General features: G+C 37.5%; 1 long non-coding RNA gene across 1 annotated transcript in view; it reads left to right on the forward strand.

Moving 5' to 3' along the window:
• Positions 1-16,670, forward strand: part of LOC143243669 (uncharacterized) — a 52,976-nt gene extending 36,306 nt beyond the window's left edge. Inside the window, exon 3 of the long non-coding RNA XR_013024702.1 lies at positions 16,632-16,670. This is a non-coding gene — a long non-coding RNA (uncharacterized LOC143243669). The remainder of the gene's footprint in view (positions 1-16,631) is intronic.
• Positions 16,671-16,929: the final 259 nt, after the last annotated feature.

The raw sequence follows: 16,929 nt of genomic DNA on the forward strand, positions 1-16,929 counted from the left end.
AACTTGTAATGCTGGATCCTTAGTTGTAACATATCATTTATTATGAGAACGTCATTAGCTTGATACTATTCCACCTTGAATAATATTCGCACAGCTATACATAACCCAAGCAAACGAGATGATTAAAGAAAAAAATATTTTTTTTTTAACGACGATCTTAGTGTGGGAATCAAACTCCTTCCTTCTTCGACCAATCGCAGAATTTTTATTACTGTTTATTTTTATCTTTCATGCAAAGTTCAGCAAGAGAAGGGTATACGTTACCAGATGTTAGAAATAAACGAGTTGTTTGGAGTTGGTTTCAATGTGAAACGTAAACTTGTAAATATTTTTGTCCTGTTACTGTTGCTGTTGTTTTGTCTTTCTTGATTAGATACTGAGAACTAGTTTAATATTCATGTAGTCAGATGCTTTAGATACTGAGAACTAATTTAATATTCATGTAGTCAGATGCTTTAGATACTGAAAACTAGTTTAATATTCGTGTAGTCAGATGCTTTAGATACTGAGAACTAGTTTAATATTCATGTAGTCAGATGCTTTAGATACTGAGAACTAGTTTAATATTCATGTAGTCAGATGCTTTAGATACTGAGAACTAGTTTAATATTCATGTAGTCAGATGCTTTAGATACTGAGAACTAATTTAATATTCATGTAGTCAGATGCTTTAGATACTGAGAACTAGTTTAATATTCATGTAGTCAGATGCTTTAGATACTGAGAACTAGTTTAATATTCATGTAGTCAGATGCTTTAGATACTGAGAACTAATTTAATATTCATGTAGTCAGATGCTTTAGATACTGAAAACTAGTTTAATATTCATGTAGTCAGATGCTTTAGATACTGAGAACTAGTTTAATATTCATGTAGTCAGATGCTTTAGATACTGAGAACTAGTTTAATATTCATGTAGTCAGATGCTTTAGATACTGAGAACTAGTTTAATATTCATGTAGTCAGATGCTTTAGATACTGAAAACTAGTTTAATATTCATGTAGTCAGATGCTTTAGATACTGAGAACTAGTTTAATATTCATGTAGTCAGATGCTTTAGATACTGAGAACTAGTTTAATATTCATGTAGTCAGATGCTTTAGATACTGAGAACTAGTTTAATATTCATGTAGTCAGATGCTTTAGATACTGAGAACTAGTTTAATATTCATGTAGTCAGATGCTTTAGACCTTTTTTCAAAATATAGTCATGTTTTTAGTCTTCTTTCTCTCTTTTTTTTGAAATAACCGAAGTGATGCTTTCATCTAAGTGAGTGTGCAGTCTGTTATAAAACGTTCGCTCTGTATTCAGACAAATCGTTAGGAACTTATCGTTTTGCACTTTGAGCTTTCGAAGGTTTCAAGAAATATAGTTTCAAATTTAATTAACTACTAACATTATACAGACAATTATTAAAAATGTACGTAATGTTTTGCAAAATATCATCAAAGTAGATTGTTGGTTTTAATAGGTTTGTTTTGAATTTCGCGCAAAGCTACACGAGAACTATTCCTAATTTAGTAGTGTAAGACTAGAGAGAAGGGAGCTAGTCATCATCACCCACCACCAACTTTTGGGCTACTTTTTTATCAATGAATAGTGGAATTGACCGTTACAGTATAACGCTCCCACGGCTGAAAGAGCGAGCATGTTTGGTGTGACGGGATTCGAACCCGCGACCCTGAGATTACGAGTCGAGCGGAACATCGGACAAAGAGTTTTTATACATTAATCTGCTTGAATGAAGTTTGAATATGGGTCAGAACGTTTCGCTATTACTCCTTAAATCAAGTGCGCCAAGTAGATGTAGAGTTCAGGGAATTAGTTCCCCGCTGGTACAGTGGTAAGTCTACCGATTTAAAATGATAAAACCAGGGGCTTTATTTCCCTCGGTGGACTCGGCAGATAGCCCGATGTAGCTTTGCTATAAGAAAACACACACCTTTCGCATAAGTGATAAGAATTACAGTTCGCTAAATCTGATTCTCATCTTTAAAGGTTGTTCATGAAAATTGATCATCCATACAGCAGCTGGACCATTACAACGAAATCTTCAAGATCTGTTCAGTGAATAATAATTCGTCCATGATATACCTCATTCATAAGCTCTTTTGATTTGGATGTAAACATTGAAATGATATGAGATCGTGCACAAGTTATTAAACGACCTATATGACGTCATAAATATAATACATGAGACTGTAGAGGGCGAATATCCATATGATAGCACGCTTTTTATATTGTATTAAGCCGAGGGCGTATATCATCTGGACTGAAAATCAAAGTTAGTTACTTGACGCTATTTTGGCGTCTTCTTACAAAGATCAAGGGCAGGATAAAAAGAAAACTTAACACTCCGTGATCTCCACTAACAGTAACGACTCCCATTGGTACAGCAGTAAGTCTTCAGATTTACAACACTAAAATCAGGAGGTTCGATTCCTTTCAGTGGGCTCAGCAGATAGCCCACTGTGACGTTGCTATAAGAAAAAACATACACACCACCAGTAACTTCTCATACTCCATTAAACGTATTTATCTTACAAGAGGTTCGCTAAAACGTATACAACGAAGACTAAATCTGACTAAACGTTTGTGCTTGACATCTTATTCTTCCTTCTTTTATTACTTTATGCAGTTTTTCCAACTGTTTACATACATCTTAACATGCAGAAAATAAGTTATCTAGTAACAAGTAAATTTAATTTTAAAACACGACTGCAACATATTCTACTCTGATCCATCAAAACACTAATATTTTCACTACTAATGCTGCGATAAAAATGGAACATTTAAGATAGCTATTCAGGCTTAACCATTTGGTTTAAAAACTCAGCTAATGTCTTAAGTTTGTTCTTGTCGTGGTTTGGACTGCATTCTTTTTAAAAATTAAATAATTGTACGGTATATATACGCACATTATTATCTAAAAACTCTTTTCAAATAACCCTTGAAGGAAAACTGAATGTGAGAACTTTTATTCTCATATTTTTTATTTATCCTGGAAAAAACTTTAATAAAGTCGCCTTAACTCGTGTTGTAAAAGTACGTTTCTGTCTGGCTTGCGCGTACTTTTACCATGAAAGGAAAGTGGGGAACGAGTGTCTTTTGGAGTTCTGGGATGTTATCGAAACAAGAGGATTTTCGCGTAACTCTATAACCGTCCTTTTCCACAGTTGTTCGGTTTTCTAAAAAGAAATAAAAATGAAAAACTGATGCGCGTGTGTGTGAAAGAGCGGGAGAAAGCGGTTGTATAATGTGATACGATAATGTATTTTACTCTTAACTCAACCTTTATTTAACACAGTTTCGAGCTACGTTATAATAAAATGCAAATAAACCTTTAATGACTTAAAGACTGAAATTGATATCATCTAGGGAAAAGAGTGGAAAGCTCTGTATACTGTCACAGCATGTGCATTAAAAAATATTTTAACACGACAGCCCTTGGAATCTATAATACTTATAGTTAACCAAGTGCTCGGTATTCAGTTGGCTTGTTGACCGACATCGTGACTCAGATGTTCCGTGCAAAGTAAACCTATACTGCTACTTATGAGGACCACTTAACTTGTCCATCAGTCAGCTCTCAAAACTTCAAATGCTTATAACCCTTTTTCTAAAGTATATCCTCGAAGATTTCGTTTTTTGTAATAAGAATGTTTTCAAATATAGTAAAACAGACATTTTTGCGTACGATTTATAGAGATTTTGGCAAAATATTCATACAGGTAGTAAGCTAAAACAACTACAACTTTGTATGGAGATAGTCACATGAAACCACGTGAGGTTACAAACGCCAAGTGACAGACTGTCGTGTCGATTCGCTGGATAACAGCACTGTCATGATGCCTGTAAGAGCGATCGGTAGTTCGAATGTAGTGTATTTTAAATTAGATTTTGTGGTAGTAACTGTTTAATATTTTCATTGCTATGTTTATGTGTAAACAACTCTCCCAGTGTTTTGTTTATTTTTTAGAAGCATGATGTTCTCTAGTGAGCCAGCGTTAAGTTTATAACTAAAATCCGGGTTTCAGTTACAAGAGGCGGACACAGCAGATAGCTTAGTGTGGGTGGCTTCGCTCTACAAACAAACAATATGTACAATCAAATACGAAAACACCCATATTTTAGATGTCTTATTTTTTATATGAAACTGTAGACTGGTCAACTTTAGGAAGTATTTAGTATTTAAAGATTTCTCGAGCCGAAGTAATTCCCTCAGTCAAACCACATCCTATTATTTTGAAGTATTGGTTGTTTACTGACGTTACACACACTCGAGCATGTGGATGAATAGATGATTTTGCTTCCTTTGTTGTAGTTTCACGTTCAAAACGTGAAATTCATTTGGTAAATAACTTACACTTAAAGTAGTTAATTGAAGTTTGAGCAAACAAAACGTTAGTTGTAATTAGGTTGACAAAATTAAAGAACACAAACGATCTCAATCAAAAAACAAAGTAGGTTGATTATCTTCTTGAATGTTCCAGATGATATAAATCATAAATTTCTCACTACCCTCTGAGCCACCATGAGAATCGAGTGTTAGCTAAAGACCCATGTAGTATGTCCTCCCAAAGAATAAATGTTTATTTTGTGGATTTTTGTTTTCGCTCACTGAACTGTTTCTTAGAAAATTTCAAGACTTCGCGATTTTATCAAGATATTTACTTTTTTCTGATATTTGTACGATAATATCTAGTAGTGTCTTTGATTATTTCCGAGAGTACAATGGGAAACCTAAACCTTCGTAATATCTCTATAGGTGAAAAGAAACATTAATAAACTTATAAAAAATAGTTATTCCAAAACTATAAAAGGTAAGGTGTTTAAACAAATTTTAGAATAGAAGTGTTTATGTTACAAAGGCCTTTAAGCTTTCGAATCATAAGAGCTAAGTCTAAAAAAAAAACTACAGCTAGGAAAGAGCGCAAGCTAAAGAAGGCGGGAAGTCAAAAGCCACTTTTACAATACAATGAGACCCATGAGTTTTCAATATTGTATATTTTACGGATTATGAAAAGTTCATAAAATGATATTCCAACTGAACCTATATTATCTTATATAGGAGCATTAAATTATCAGTTAACTGACCTATTAGTCGCGTTTCTAAAATGGTTTGCAAAACGATCCTATAGTTACAGACAGTTTAGAATTTGCTTCATTTGCTAAATTTATACTTAAAACTTGATAGTACGTAAAAAAGGAAGACTTTCGAATTATCGTCCTCTACGCTTGTATTTACAACAAGCAGTTGTCGATCATTCAACTATATTTCATCATTAAAAATCCAATTTTCTGTACTAGCTCTGACATACAACTTAATGACGTGGCGAAACTTGTTTATGATAGTTATTTGAAGATTTAATTATTTGACTACACACGTTCTACAAGTTAATTGACTTTATTACCAGACAGTCAATTTTCGTGTTCAATGGTGAATTTTGTGATAAGATTGATGGAATCGTAATGAGATTTAAAATTAGCTCCAAAGCTTCAAGTTTGTCTGGTCTTGTTTCTATCACAAATGAAATATTCCGCTGAAGAATTAAACAGACGAATCCAAACCTCTGATTTACAACGTCTTTAATGGCAATTCAATGTTATTATTTTTGGATTATCTCAGCCAACAACATGAGTGTCTTAAATTTACAGTAGAAGAGCAAGTAAATTCAAGTTCTTCGTTTCAGATATTAAGATTAGAAACACCGGTAAACGATTGGTGAATACAGTAAGAAATCTTATACTACAAATGCTCTCGTTACTTGTAACGTGTCACTTTGTCCTATCACTTTCGTTTTGCTGTATCTAACCAGAATAATACAGAATAATGGAAAACAGCGAAAGAAAAAAGATGATGATGAGATAATATTAACCACAGGTTGACGTGATAATTATTTTCAGCCATATCTAATAAATATGAGTTTTATTTAGAGTTAATGAGAAAATTCCTTCTCTAAAACGATACGTATTGTCCATAAGTGTATAACTGTCTTCAATATAAACCAGGTTGTATAGGTTTCGCAGTTACAACTTTTGAAACACATTAAAAACGTGCAACTACAGTAAGGAAAACAAAGTCGTCTTTTCAGCTACATACTTGGGCGTGTGGAACGCCAGCAAATAATTAACGCTTTAAGTTAATTTGATGTAATTCGAATGAGAAAGTGCATCGATTTGGTTTGGTTCTGAATTTCGCGCAAAGCTACACGAGGGCTATCTGCGTTAGCCTACCCTAATTTAGTATTGTAAGACTAGAGGGAAGGCAACTAGTCATCACCACCCACCACCAACTCTTGGGCTACTCTTTTACCAATGAATAGTGAAATTGACCGTAACAGTATAACGCCCCCCCCGGCTGAAAGGGCGAGCATGTTTGGTGTGACGGGGATTCGAACCTGCAACCCTCAGATTACGAGTCGAGAGGCACATCGGACAAGGAGTTTTTATACATCAAACTGCTTGAACGAAGTTTGAATATGGGTCGGAACGTTTCGCTATTACTCCTTAAAATGTGAGTTGTTCACGCTAGATTATGAACTTTAAGCTCTGAGAAGTTTGAAGTGAAATAAATATCATTTCATTTTGGTAATACAAAATTTCAAACCCCCGTAGTAATGCTGTAGAGTCTAGACTCATATCTATTACTCATAGCAGTAAAAAAAAGAGAGAGTTAAAATACCAGTTCAATTTACTTCAAAACATTTTCGACAGTAAATTAATTTGTCTTGAATTTCGCGCAAAGCTACACGAAGGCTGTCTGGGCTAGGCGTCCCTAATTTAGCAGTGTAAGACCATCAACTCCTGGACTACTCGTTTACCAACGAACTGTAAGATTGTTTATAACATTATAACGCCCTCACGACTGAAAGAGCGAGCATGTTTGATGGGACAGAAACGCGACCGTAGATACATTATGTTTCCTGCTCCATTTATGGAAAGAAAAATAAACTAGGGTTGATAGCAAGTTTCAAACGAAAACTTTTTTACTTACGCAATTAAATTTTTATGTGACCTGTGCGTTTTCGTTGTTATTGTTCCGCTTAAACTTTGTCCTTTATTTTCAGTAATATGTATATGTGTGTGTGTATTAAACTAGCTTCTATAACACTAATTATCCTAAAAAAGGATTTCACTCTCGACACCTAATAGGTCACTTCCAACCATAAGTGATGTTAGTCTGGTCCCTTTCGGGGGCAGTGACCTCCTATTTTTACAAACAGCCTACAAAGTTATTTCTTCTCAAAGTCCTCGTTATGATTTTATGGTGTGTAAAACCTAGATTCAGACTACTCGTTTAAAGGGAGCACAGAGAGAGGTCAAACATTTCTTACGTCCCGAAAGTATGATGAACAAGTTTTATAACATAAAATGTATCTTCTTTATGCCACAATCGCCATACTTTCAGTACATGGATTAGAATCATGTAGTTTCAGTATTGGTAAACGTTTTTTTTTTTTTGTGAAACTTTCTGAGGTATAGGTTTAGTTGGTTTGACATATGTATTAATACTTATTAATTATTGATAATGATATCTGAGTGAAACTAATGTTAAAATGGGCACCAGCATGTGTTTCGTATTAATATCAATGAATGGATTTATTTTTCTTACCATTGCATTATCTTGACATATGGAAGGTAATTCATTGATGAAAGGTCACAGTTAAAACCTGAAAGCAGAAATTTTGGTCAAAGGAAAAAAATCATATTTTATAATTTTTTAATTAAGTTCACAGGTCATTGCTTAACGAATGTATCAACAGTAAAAGAGTATTTCTTAGATACTATATTATTGAAAGAAAATTCACACACCTTTTGTTTGTTCAGTGTTTTCGTATGATAATTTCAAAAACTAGTGTTTGTCTGTAGAAGTTTACCTAGTCCAAGAAACATAACAGTGACATAAGTTAAACTGAATGATCTGCTTAGATTAACTTGTAACTTTAAAAATACAAATAGAAAAAAAAAATCGCGTATCGCAGAGCCAGCTCTAGACACAAGTGAGGCCTGCGCGAACTTTGTATTCGGCGCTCCTTTGGGTGGGGACACTATGATGGGGTAGACGTTGCTCACTCCAAAGGTCATCCTTTATACGCTTCCTTATTATCAAAAGGTAACGTACTTGTTGTTATGGCATGAATGTTTTCGTTACTGTAAACTGAAGAAAATGTGAAACTTTAATATCATTATTATAAGGGTTACTGCAGAATTATGTATATTAAAAAGTTTGTTTTGTATATTTTTTAAAAAGTATTTAGATATCACTAGATTTTTCAGAAAAGTTCTCTTAAACAAACTAACTCTACTACAATTTTGTGCTTATCGCGTAGTTTGTGTCTTTAATTTTGATAGTCATGTTGTTATACATCTTGTTATCTTGTTGTTATACTACTGGAATGCCTAAAATTAAATTTATATACATTCTAGCATCTTTGTACCAAATTCCATGTAAACTGGCCGAAATACAGCGGAGTTATTGCCAAAAAAAACCTAAAATATTTTTGTTTGTCAATGTATCTTGTCTGTATAAAAGTATCTTTGCACCAAATTCCATGAATATTGATCAAAACAATGATATTTAGTTGACCGAAACCCTAAAATCATGGGTATACTTAATCTTTTGACCATCTCCCCCTAAAATGATCAAGAATGAATATATCCCATATTTTTGTACGTATATGTATGGAACCAATAAATTAGTACCTTTGGACTAGATCCCATGCAAATTGGTCGAAATATGACGGCCCCTCGGTGTGGATTCCTGTACGTGGTGAGGGGACCTCCCAGGGAAGGTTCTGTTCTATCTGGTTACCTTCTCTGGGATCTAAACATCCACCCACGTGTTTGCCGTGCGTGGCGACCCGTGAAGGGGAGGAGAGGATCCTGGTGGTTGAGGGGTCCAACCCTAACACACCACTTTGGCCTCGAATTCCTGTAGACGGGCGGCCTTTGGGTGGCCCCCCTTGGGTCAATCGGCTGGTCCACTTGGGGTAGAGTCAACCAAGTACCAGTGTTGGAAGTTCTCAACGAGTGTTGTGGACATTGTGCCTGATGCTGGTGTTTGGGTATAGTGCTCACGAAACCCTGGCGTTGCTGCATTGTCCTTGCGTGACTTTGTAGTGCGTCCCCTTGTAGGGCTCCATGGTGGGTGGGGTCAGTGGGTACCGAAATTTTTTCCTTTTCCTATGGATCCTCAAAAAATTTAAATAAAATTGTAAAAAACAGTCAATGGGTAAGCGACCACGTCTTGAATACTCAGAACAGCAATCTTCAACATCAGTAACACACGTACCTCATTTTCTTATATTACATTCTCTTTCGGAAAAACCTTTAGGGCAAATGTCCCCTTTTTATTCAAAAGGGACTAGAGGGACTTGCTGGCTCTCCAAAATCAGTAAAGAAACTTCGATCTGGTGACATATTAGTTGAAACATCCACATCCCAACACAGTGAACTCCTGTTGAAATCAAAGGCAATTGGGGATATACCTATTGAGGTTACACCCCATGCTACCTTGAATTCTTCACGAGGAGTTATTGTTGAAAGGGATTTGAAGAACGTTCCCGAGTCAGAGATTCTCGCTGGTCTCTCCACCCAAGGAGTTTCTGCAGTGAGGCGCATCTCTACTCGCAAAGATGGAATTACACTGCCAACAAATACCCTCTTTTTAACATTTACTTCACCACGTGCACCTGCCACCATCAAGGCAGGTTATCTCATTTGCAGGGTTCGGCCATACATACCAAACCCTCTTCGATGTTTCCAATGTCAAAGGTTCGGCCACTCAAAGACGTCCTGTCGTGGTTCCCTGACATGTGCTCGTTGTGGAGGCAAGGACCACGATGCCTATGACTGTGACATGAACCCACATTGCGTAAACTGCAATGGTTCTCACCCCTCATACTTTCATTCTTGCCCAAAATGGTTGGAGGAAAAAGAGGTGCAGCGTTTGAAAACGACACATAACATTAGTTATCCTGAGGCTCGGAAATTGCTGTCCACAACTCCATCTCGGACATATGCTGCTGCACTTCATTCCACAACTACAGTGGGAGTGCAGACAGATCTCTCTGTGCCTCCAATGAAAAGCCTTTTGACCTCCGTGGTTAAAAAAGGTTGATGAATCAACTACCACACCTATCTCTGTCTCTCCCATACCTTCCAACACACCTCAAGATCCACGTCCTTCAGTTTCAAATACAGGCATTTCTTCTGATACATCTTTTTCTCCCACCACAAGAGACAAAACAATTATTCGTTCGCGTCCTCAGTCACTAGATTCCCCTTCCAATAACAAAAACCTGCCCACCCGACACAGAGCAGGATCCATGGAGGTTGATAGACCTCCTCCAACTAAAGACAGTAAAGAAAAAAGACGTGGTCGTAAACCGAAGGGTTCTCCAGCCACTTCACCTACCCGTTCTTAAAAATGGCCACCTTGATACAATGGAACTGTCGAGGTTTACATTCTAATCTGGATGATATCAAAACGCTGATTGCTTCCTACCATCCTGTTTGTCTTTCTTTACAAGAAACATTTCTCAAAACTACTGATACTGTCTCCATTCGGCAGTTTTCTCTGTACAGAAATGACAGGTTGTGTGATGGTCGAGTACATGGAGGGGTGGCACTGTTGATTGATCAACACGTGCCCACCCTGTCTTTGTCACTCAACACACCCTTGGAGGCTGTAGCCATCCGTGTTTCCTTGGGTCATACCATCACTGTTTGTTCTCTGTACCTGTCCCCTGGAAAGACATATGATCAATCAGATCTGGATGCTCTCGTTGAACAATTGCCATCTCCGTTTCTAATCCTAGGGATTTTAATGGACATCATCCCTCTGGGAAGTGCTATTATTGATGGGAGGGGCCGATCTGTAGAGCGGATGCTCTCTGATCACAATCTTTCTCTTTTCAATACTGGTTCTTCCACTTACTTTCATGCACCTAGTCAGTCCTTTACCGCTATTGATCTCTCAGTTTGCTCCCCTTCATTATTCTCCCATTTTTCATGGAGGGTTGACAGTAATCCACTAGGCAGTGATCATTTTCCAATCCTTATAAGAGAGACTGGCCGTGGTCGATGCCACCCTACCCGCGTGCCCCGGTGGAAGCTGGATCAGGCAGACTGGTCCACTTTCACTGCTCTCGCAGAACTTGATCCTGCCATCGTAAATCAGCCATCAATAGACGACTGTGTAGCAGCGGTAACTGACTGTATTACACATGCAGCTGCTCAGTGTATTCCTAAAACCTCGACACGTTTTCCACGATATCCTCGTCCGTGGTGGAATCCTGCTTGCCACTTAGCACGGAAGGCTCAAAAGCGGGCCTGGGATACTTTTCGTAGATATCCCACACTTTCAAACCGGGTTGCTTTCCAACGGGCCCGTGCACATGCTAGGTGGGTAAGACGTCACAGCCAGAAGGAATCTTGGATTAAGTTCACAACCAGTATATCTTCTACCACCAGTTCCAAGATCATATGGGACAGGATTCGAAAGGTTAATGGACACTACAATTCTATCCCCCCTCTCGATCTTACTCTCTGATGGTCAGGAGGTGACTGATGTTCGGAACATCGCTAACACTCTAGGTGAAAGCTTTTGCCGGGTATCTAGCACTTCTGCTTGTTCCTCCACCTTCCTGGCCATCAAGACTCGGGCGGAGCGATCACCTCTTTCCTTTCGAACTGACTGTTTCTTTGACTATAATCGTCCCTTTACCCTGGTGGAACTAAAAAATGGCCCTTCATCGGTCTGCCAGTACGTCTGTTGGACCTGATGATATTCATTATGACATGCTGCACCATCTATCTCCTGCTTCTCTTGATGTCCTTCTGATTGTTTTCAACCGGATCTGGCAGGAGAATGTTTTTCCTGATGCTTGGCGCCAGGCTATTATTTTACCTTTCTCTAAGCCAGGGAAAGATCCCAAGATTCCTTCAAACTACCGTCCAATTGCTTTGACGAGCTGTCTCTGTAAGACATTAGAAAGGATGGTTAATGCTCGTCTTGTTTGGTTCCTTGAATCAAACAACCTCCTCTCGCCCACCCAGTGTGGGTTCCGTCGACAGCACTCCACCACAGACCACCTAATTCGTCTTGAAACATCTATCAGAGAAGCCTTTCTCAACCGCCAACATCTTGTATCAATATTCTTTGACATAGAGAAGGCTTACGACACAACATGGAGGTATGGCGTTTTGCGAGACCTCCATACATATGGGTTACGTGGCCATCTACCCATGTTTATTAAAAATTTTTAATGGACAGGAGATTCCAAGTTCGTGTGGGTTCGACACTTTCCCGTTCTTTTGTACAGGAACTTGGAGTCCCTCAAGGCTGTGTATTGAGTGTCACACTTTTCAGTATAAAGATAAATGCCATCACTGAACAACTCCCTCTCACTGTTGCGAATGGGCTGTATGTCGATGACTTTCACATCTCATGTCAGTCGTCAAACATGAGATATATTGAGCGGCAACTACAAACCGCCCTCAATTGTGTACGGAAGTGGACTATGGCGAACGGCTTTAATTTCTCTCTCTCCAAAACTGTATGCATGCACTTTTGCCGTCGACGGGGTATTCACCCTGATCCTGAACTTCATATCGGTGGAGTTTTGCTGCCAGTTGTCCCGGAGACCAAGTCCTTGGGGCTTATCTTTGATCGTAAACTGACCTTTATACCACACTTAAAGCAGCTAAGGGTCAAATGCACAAGAGCACTGAACATCCTCCGTGTTCTCTCTTCTACCAGTTGGGGGGCAGATCGCTGTTCAATGTTAAAGGTATATCGTACTCTTATTAGATCGAAACTCGATTATGGGTCAATGGTCTATGGCTCTGCCAGACCCTCGGCCTTAAAGATGCTGGACCCCGTTCATCACCAAGGACTTCGACTCTGCACTGGGGCTTTCCGTACCTCTCCAGTTCAAAGTATATACATTGAATCTCATGAACCTTCTCTACACCTTCGCCGTTTGCAACTATCTTTACAATATACTTCGAAACTTCATTCCTTACCAAAGCATCCCACCTGGAAATGTGTTTTCCTTCCTCGGTGGGCAGTACTTTTTCAGAACAGACGATCTGTCATTGCTCCGTTTGGCCTTCGCATCCGGAAGCAATTGGATGAATTGGGTCTGTCCTTGGATAACATTGCATGTTCCACAGGTCGGCCCATCCCACCATGGCTTATTACAGCCCCAAATGTGACCTTTCTTTCAGTCACCTAAAAAGGCAGATACTCCAGATTGGAAGTACCGTCTTTATTCAATGAATATCTTTCAAACAATCATTCAGTTCCTATTTATACAGATGGTTCCAAATCAGGTAATTCAGTGGGCTCTGCTATGGTTTGCTATGGGTCAGTAGTTGCACGCAGAATCCCTTCTACAGCTTCTGTGTTCACTGCTGAGCTGTATGCCATATCTCTTGCCCTGGATCATATTGCAGCTGAGCAGTACTCCAACTGCACTATTTATACTGATTCGCTTAGTTCTATACTTGCCTTGGAATCGCTACACGTTAGCTCACATCCTATTCTCGCTGATATTCGTAACCGACTGGCCCGTTTCTCATTAGCAGCTACTTCAATCCAGTTTTCTGGATACCAGGCCATGTTGGTATTCGCGGGAACGAGCTTGCAGACATGGCAGCTAAATATGTCTGCTTCAGCACCATCACTCCTATGCCTATTCCGTACATGGACTATGGTGTTATCTTCAAGGGTCGGCTCCGTGCCAGCTGGCAGTCCACTTGGAGTGAGCAACGTGACAACAAACTTTTCAAATCAAACCCAAAATTGGACTTTGCCATCTAGCTTCCGTAAAGTTCGGAAGGAGGAAGTTGTTCTCACTAGGCTACGCATTGGTCACAGTTTTTAACTCATCATTTTCTTTTATCTGGAACTGATGCACCAATGTATAATTTGTGTAACACTCAAATCACTATCAGCCACGTTTTACTTTCTTGCCATCGTTACAATTCTCAACGACGGCAATATTTTAAACATATTTTTTCCCAGGGTCAATCTGTAACATTAGACAGAGTTATTGGTGATGGTGACTCTGTCCACCTTGATAATGTTTTTAATTTTTTAATGGCCATTAACCTTTTAATCTCATTTAAGTGTTGCATGTTTATTCATTATACCTTTTAATTGTGGTTCCTTTTTACAGTTTTAATGTCTGTCATTCAATTTGACATTGGACAATGGCCAGAACATTGAATAACTCGACACCAGGACTGAAAGGCCAACTTCAGGTGACTAACGCTCCTGTTTGAACTATCCGTTTGAACTACTCGTTAGTCATCCTGGCGAGTTGTTATTATACTTTTACTGCATATCATTTCACACTTTTACTAATTAACTTTTTAGTACTGGCCATATTGACTCATAACCCGGAACCAGGACTGGAAAGACCAACTTCAGGTGACTGACGGTGGTTTTTATACTTACCTGTTAGTCTTCCTGGCGGGTTACGATCATTACCATTCTGCTACAGGTAACAACTTTGTTGACTGGATGTCAACATTGGTTTTACGCCATTTTCTGTCTTAATTGCCGTTTTGCTTTTATCTTCAATTACTTCTACAAATTTTACTCCATTTACTTGACTTTATCCTTTTACTGGACATTTGGCTACTCATTATTACGATTTTGCGGAGTGTCTTTTAAAACTTTTACTTTCTTTTACATTTTGATAATAGCTGCTATGACACATAACCCAGAACCAGGACTGGAAAGGCCAACTTCAGGTGATTGACGGTGGTTCTTGAACTTACCTGTTAATCTTCCTGGCGGGTTATGATCATTACCTTTTTGCTAGAGTAAATACCTTACAACTTCTTATACTCTACCTTTTATCTTAACATTGTAGACTAGGTGTCAACATTGGTTTTATACTTTTTTGTTTTACCTTCAGTTCCATTTATGTCTATTACTACATTTATTTTATTTTTTTACATTTTTACCGAATGTCTGGCGCAGATAGCCTCGCTGCTTTGTGCCATAAAACACTAAATCAATCAATCAATCAATCAATCGAAATATGACGGAGTAATTGTAAACAAATAAAAGATTTAAAATTATGTTTTTTGTGGCTATCGACGGCGAATAATTACTAACAATGAGCACGTCTATATTTTTGTTTGTCAGTTTATGGACCTGTAGAAAAGTATATATTTTTACCATATACCATTTACATTTATAAATACAGCCAAGTAATTGACCCAAAATAATAAATTATGCTTCTCTTGAATTCTGACTCTTCTAGGAAATACTCAGAACTGGCAAATCCAACCTTTTATATGTAAATGTATTAAGCGCTTGAAAATGTTTTGTTTGTACCAATTTTTATTTTGATTGCTCTAAATGTGACTACACAAGAGCCCAAAATAGTTGATTTTACTTTTAACCCGTAAAGCCCTTAATGAGAAGAATTAAACAGGCGACTTGGGGTATTGAACCATGGTATAACCCTTACAACTTTCAAGACAATCCTCCGATAAATAAAGGATTAGTGGTCGATTCAAAAGTGTTTGGAGAAAAGAAAAAAGAAACAATAAAAAACAGTATGTCTCTCTGGGAAACATGATAAGTTATCTGATTATAAAACAAAAATGAAATGTAGCTCACCATATTGTGTATGAAAAGTGAAATTCTATATAGATTTGTCAACCAACCCAAATTTTATTATGTTTATGAGTAGTGAATATGTTATTTGTTAATATGGATTTGTGTAGCAAGGTTGTTTAAAGATAACATTGAAATATACTAGCCCCCCGCTAGTACAGCGGTATGTCTTCGGATTTACAACGCTAAAATCAGGGGTTCGATTCCTCTCGGTGGGCTGAGCCCATAACCCTTTGTAGCTTTGCTATACGAAAAACACACACACACATGAAATATACTAATTAATTTTTGTTGTATTTTCTAAACAAAAATTTCATGATCAATATTTGAATATGGTAGAATATTAAATTATTTTCTCGGTATAGTTAAAAATAAACGTGTAATAAAGTAATAAATGTTTCATGTGTTTCTAAGACCACACATACCAAGGTGACAGTGAATGCCGCACGCGTTAGATAACACATGCCGAAGAAAAAAAGAAGAGGTTTTTTTTTACTGATTTTCTACGTGATTTTACCTTTAGAACTCAGAACAATATTACCTCACATATGTGACCATAGTACTGTTAATATGAATATGTTTTAAGTAACCGAAATATAAATAATATTAGTTTATAGCTTACCCATTCTCAATATATTTTTATCACGCTTTACTGATTTATGTTTATTAGCAGTTACATTGAATGCGAACTTTTTAAACATTTTAAAAAGCTTTGAAGCTGTAATATATGTATTTTTAGTTAATAAATATTCAACAGTACATCATGACTGAAAACAGGTAAAATACTGACTAATCGTGGTTATATGCGTGTATATTTGTTTAAATATGTATATTAATTTACTTATTCTCTGTAGAAAAAGTACAAGTATCTTGTCACATTTGTAAGATCTTATAAGATATACAAGAAGAAAACAACAACAGCATCATTCTGAAATAGAATGATGAGTGATGACTAACAGTTTTATTTTCGCTACGTTGTGCAGCAGTACGAATCCAGGCATGATTCACAACCTGAAGGTCACCCAGAGGGAGTCCTGTTGTATGTGGAAATTGTACAGCGATCGGATGCAAATGCATAGGAGAGAAAGGATCGAGGGTACGTATAAATTCCTAATTGTTTAGTTACGCTGCAGATTGTACGTACATTGAGCATCGTAAACGTTAAATAGTCGTATTTCAACACATACGTTAACCACCTGGAGGTGGTTTTGGCTGCAGAATCCTTCATAGACAAAACTTTATTACAAAGCCACATGCTGATATTTTGTTCTGAAGATTTAA

This window comes from Tachypleus tridentatus, unplaced genomic scaffold (genome assembly GCF_004210375.1).
Source record: "Tachypleus tridentatus isolate NWPU-2018 unplaced genomic scaffold, ASM421037v1 tig00001534_pilon, whole genome shotgun sequence".
Classification (NCBI taxonomy): Eukaryota; Metazoa; Arthropoda; class Merostomata; order Xiphosura; family Limulidae; genus Tachypleus; species Tachypleus tridentatus.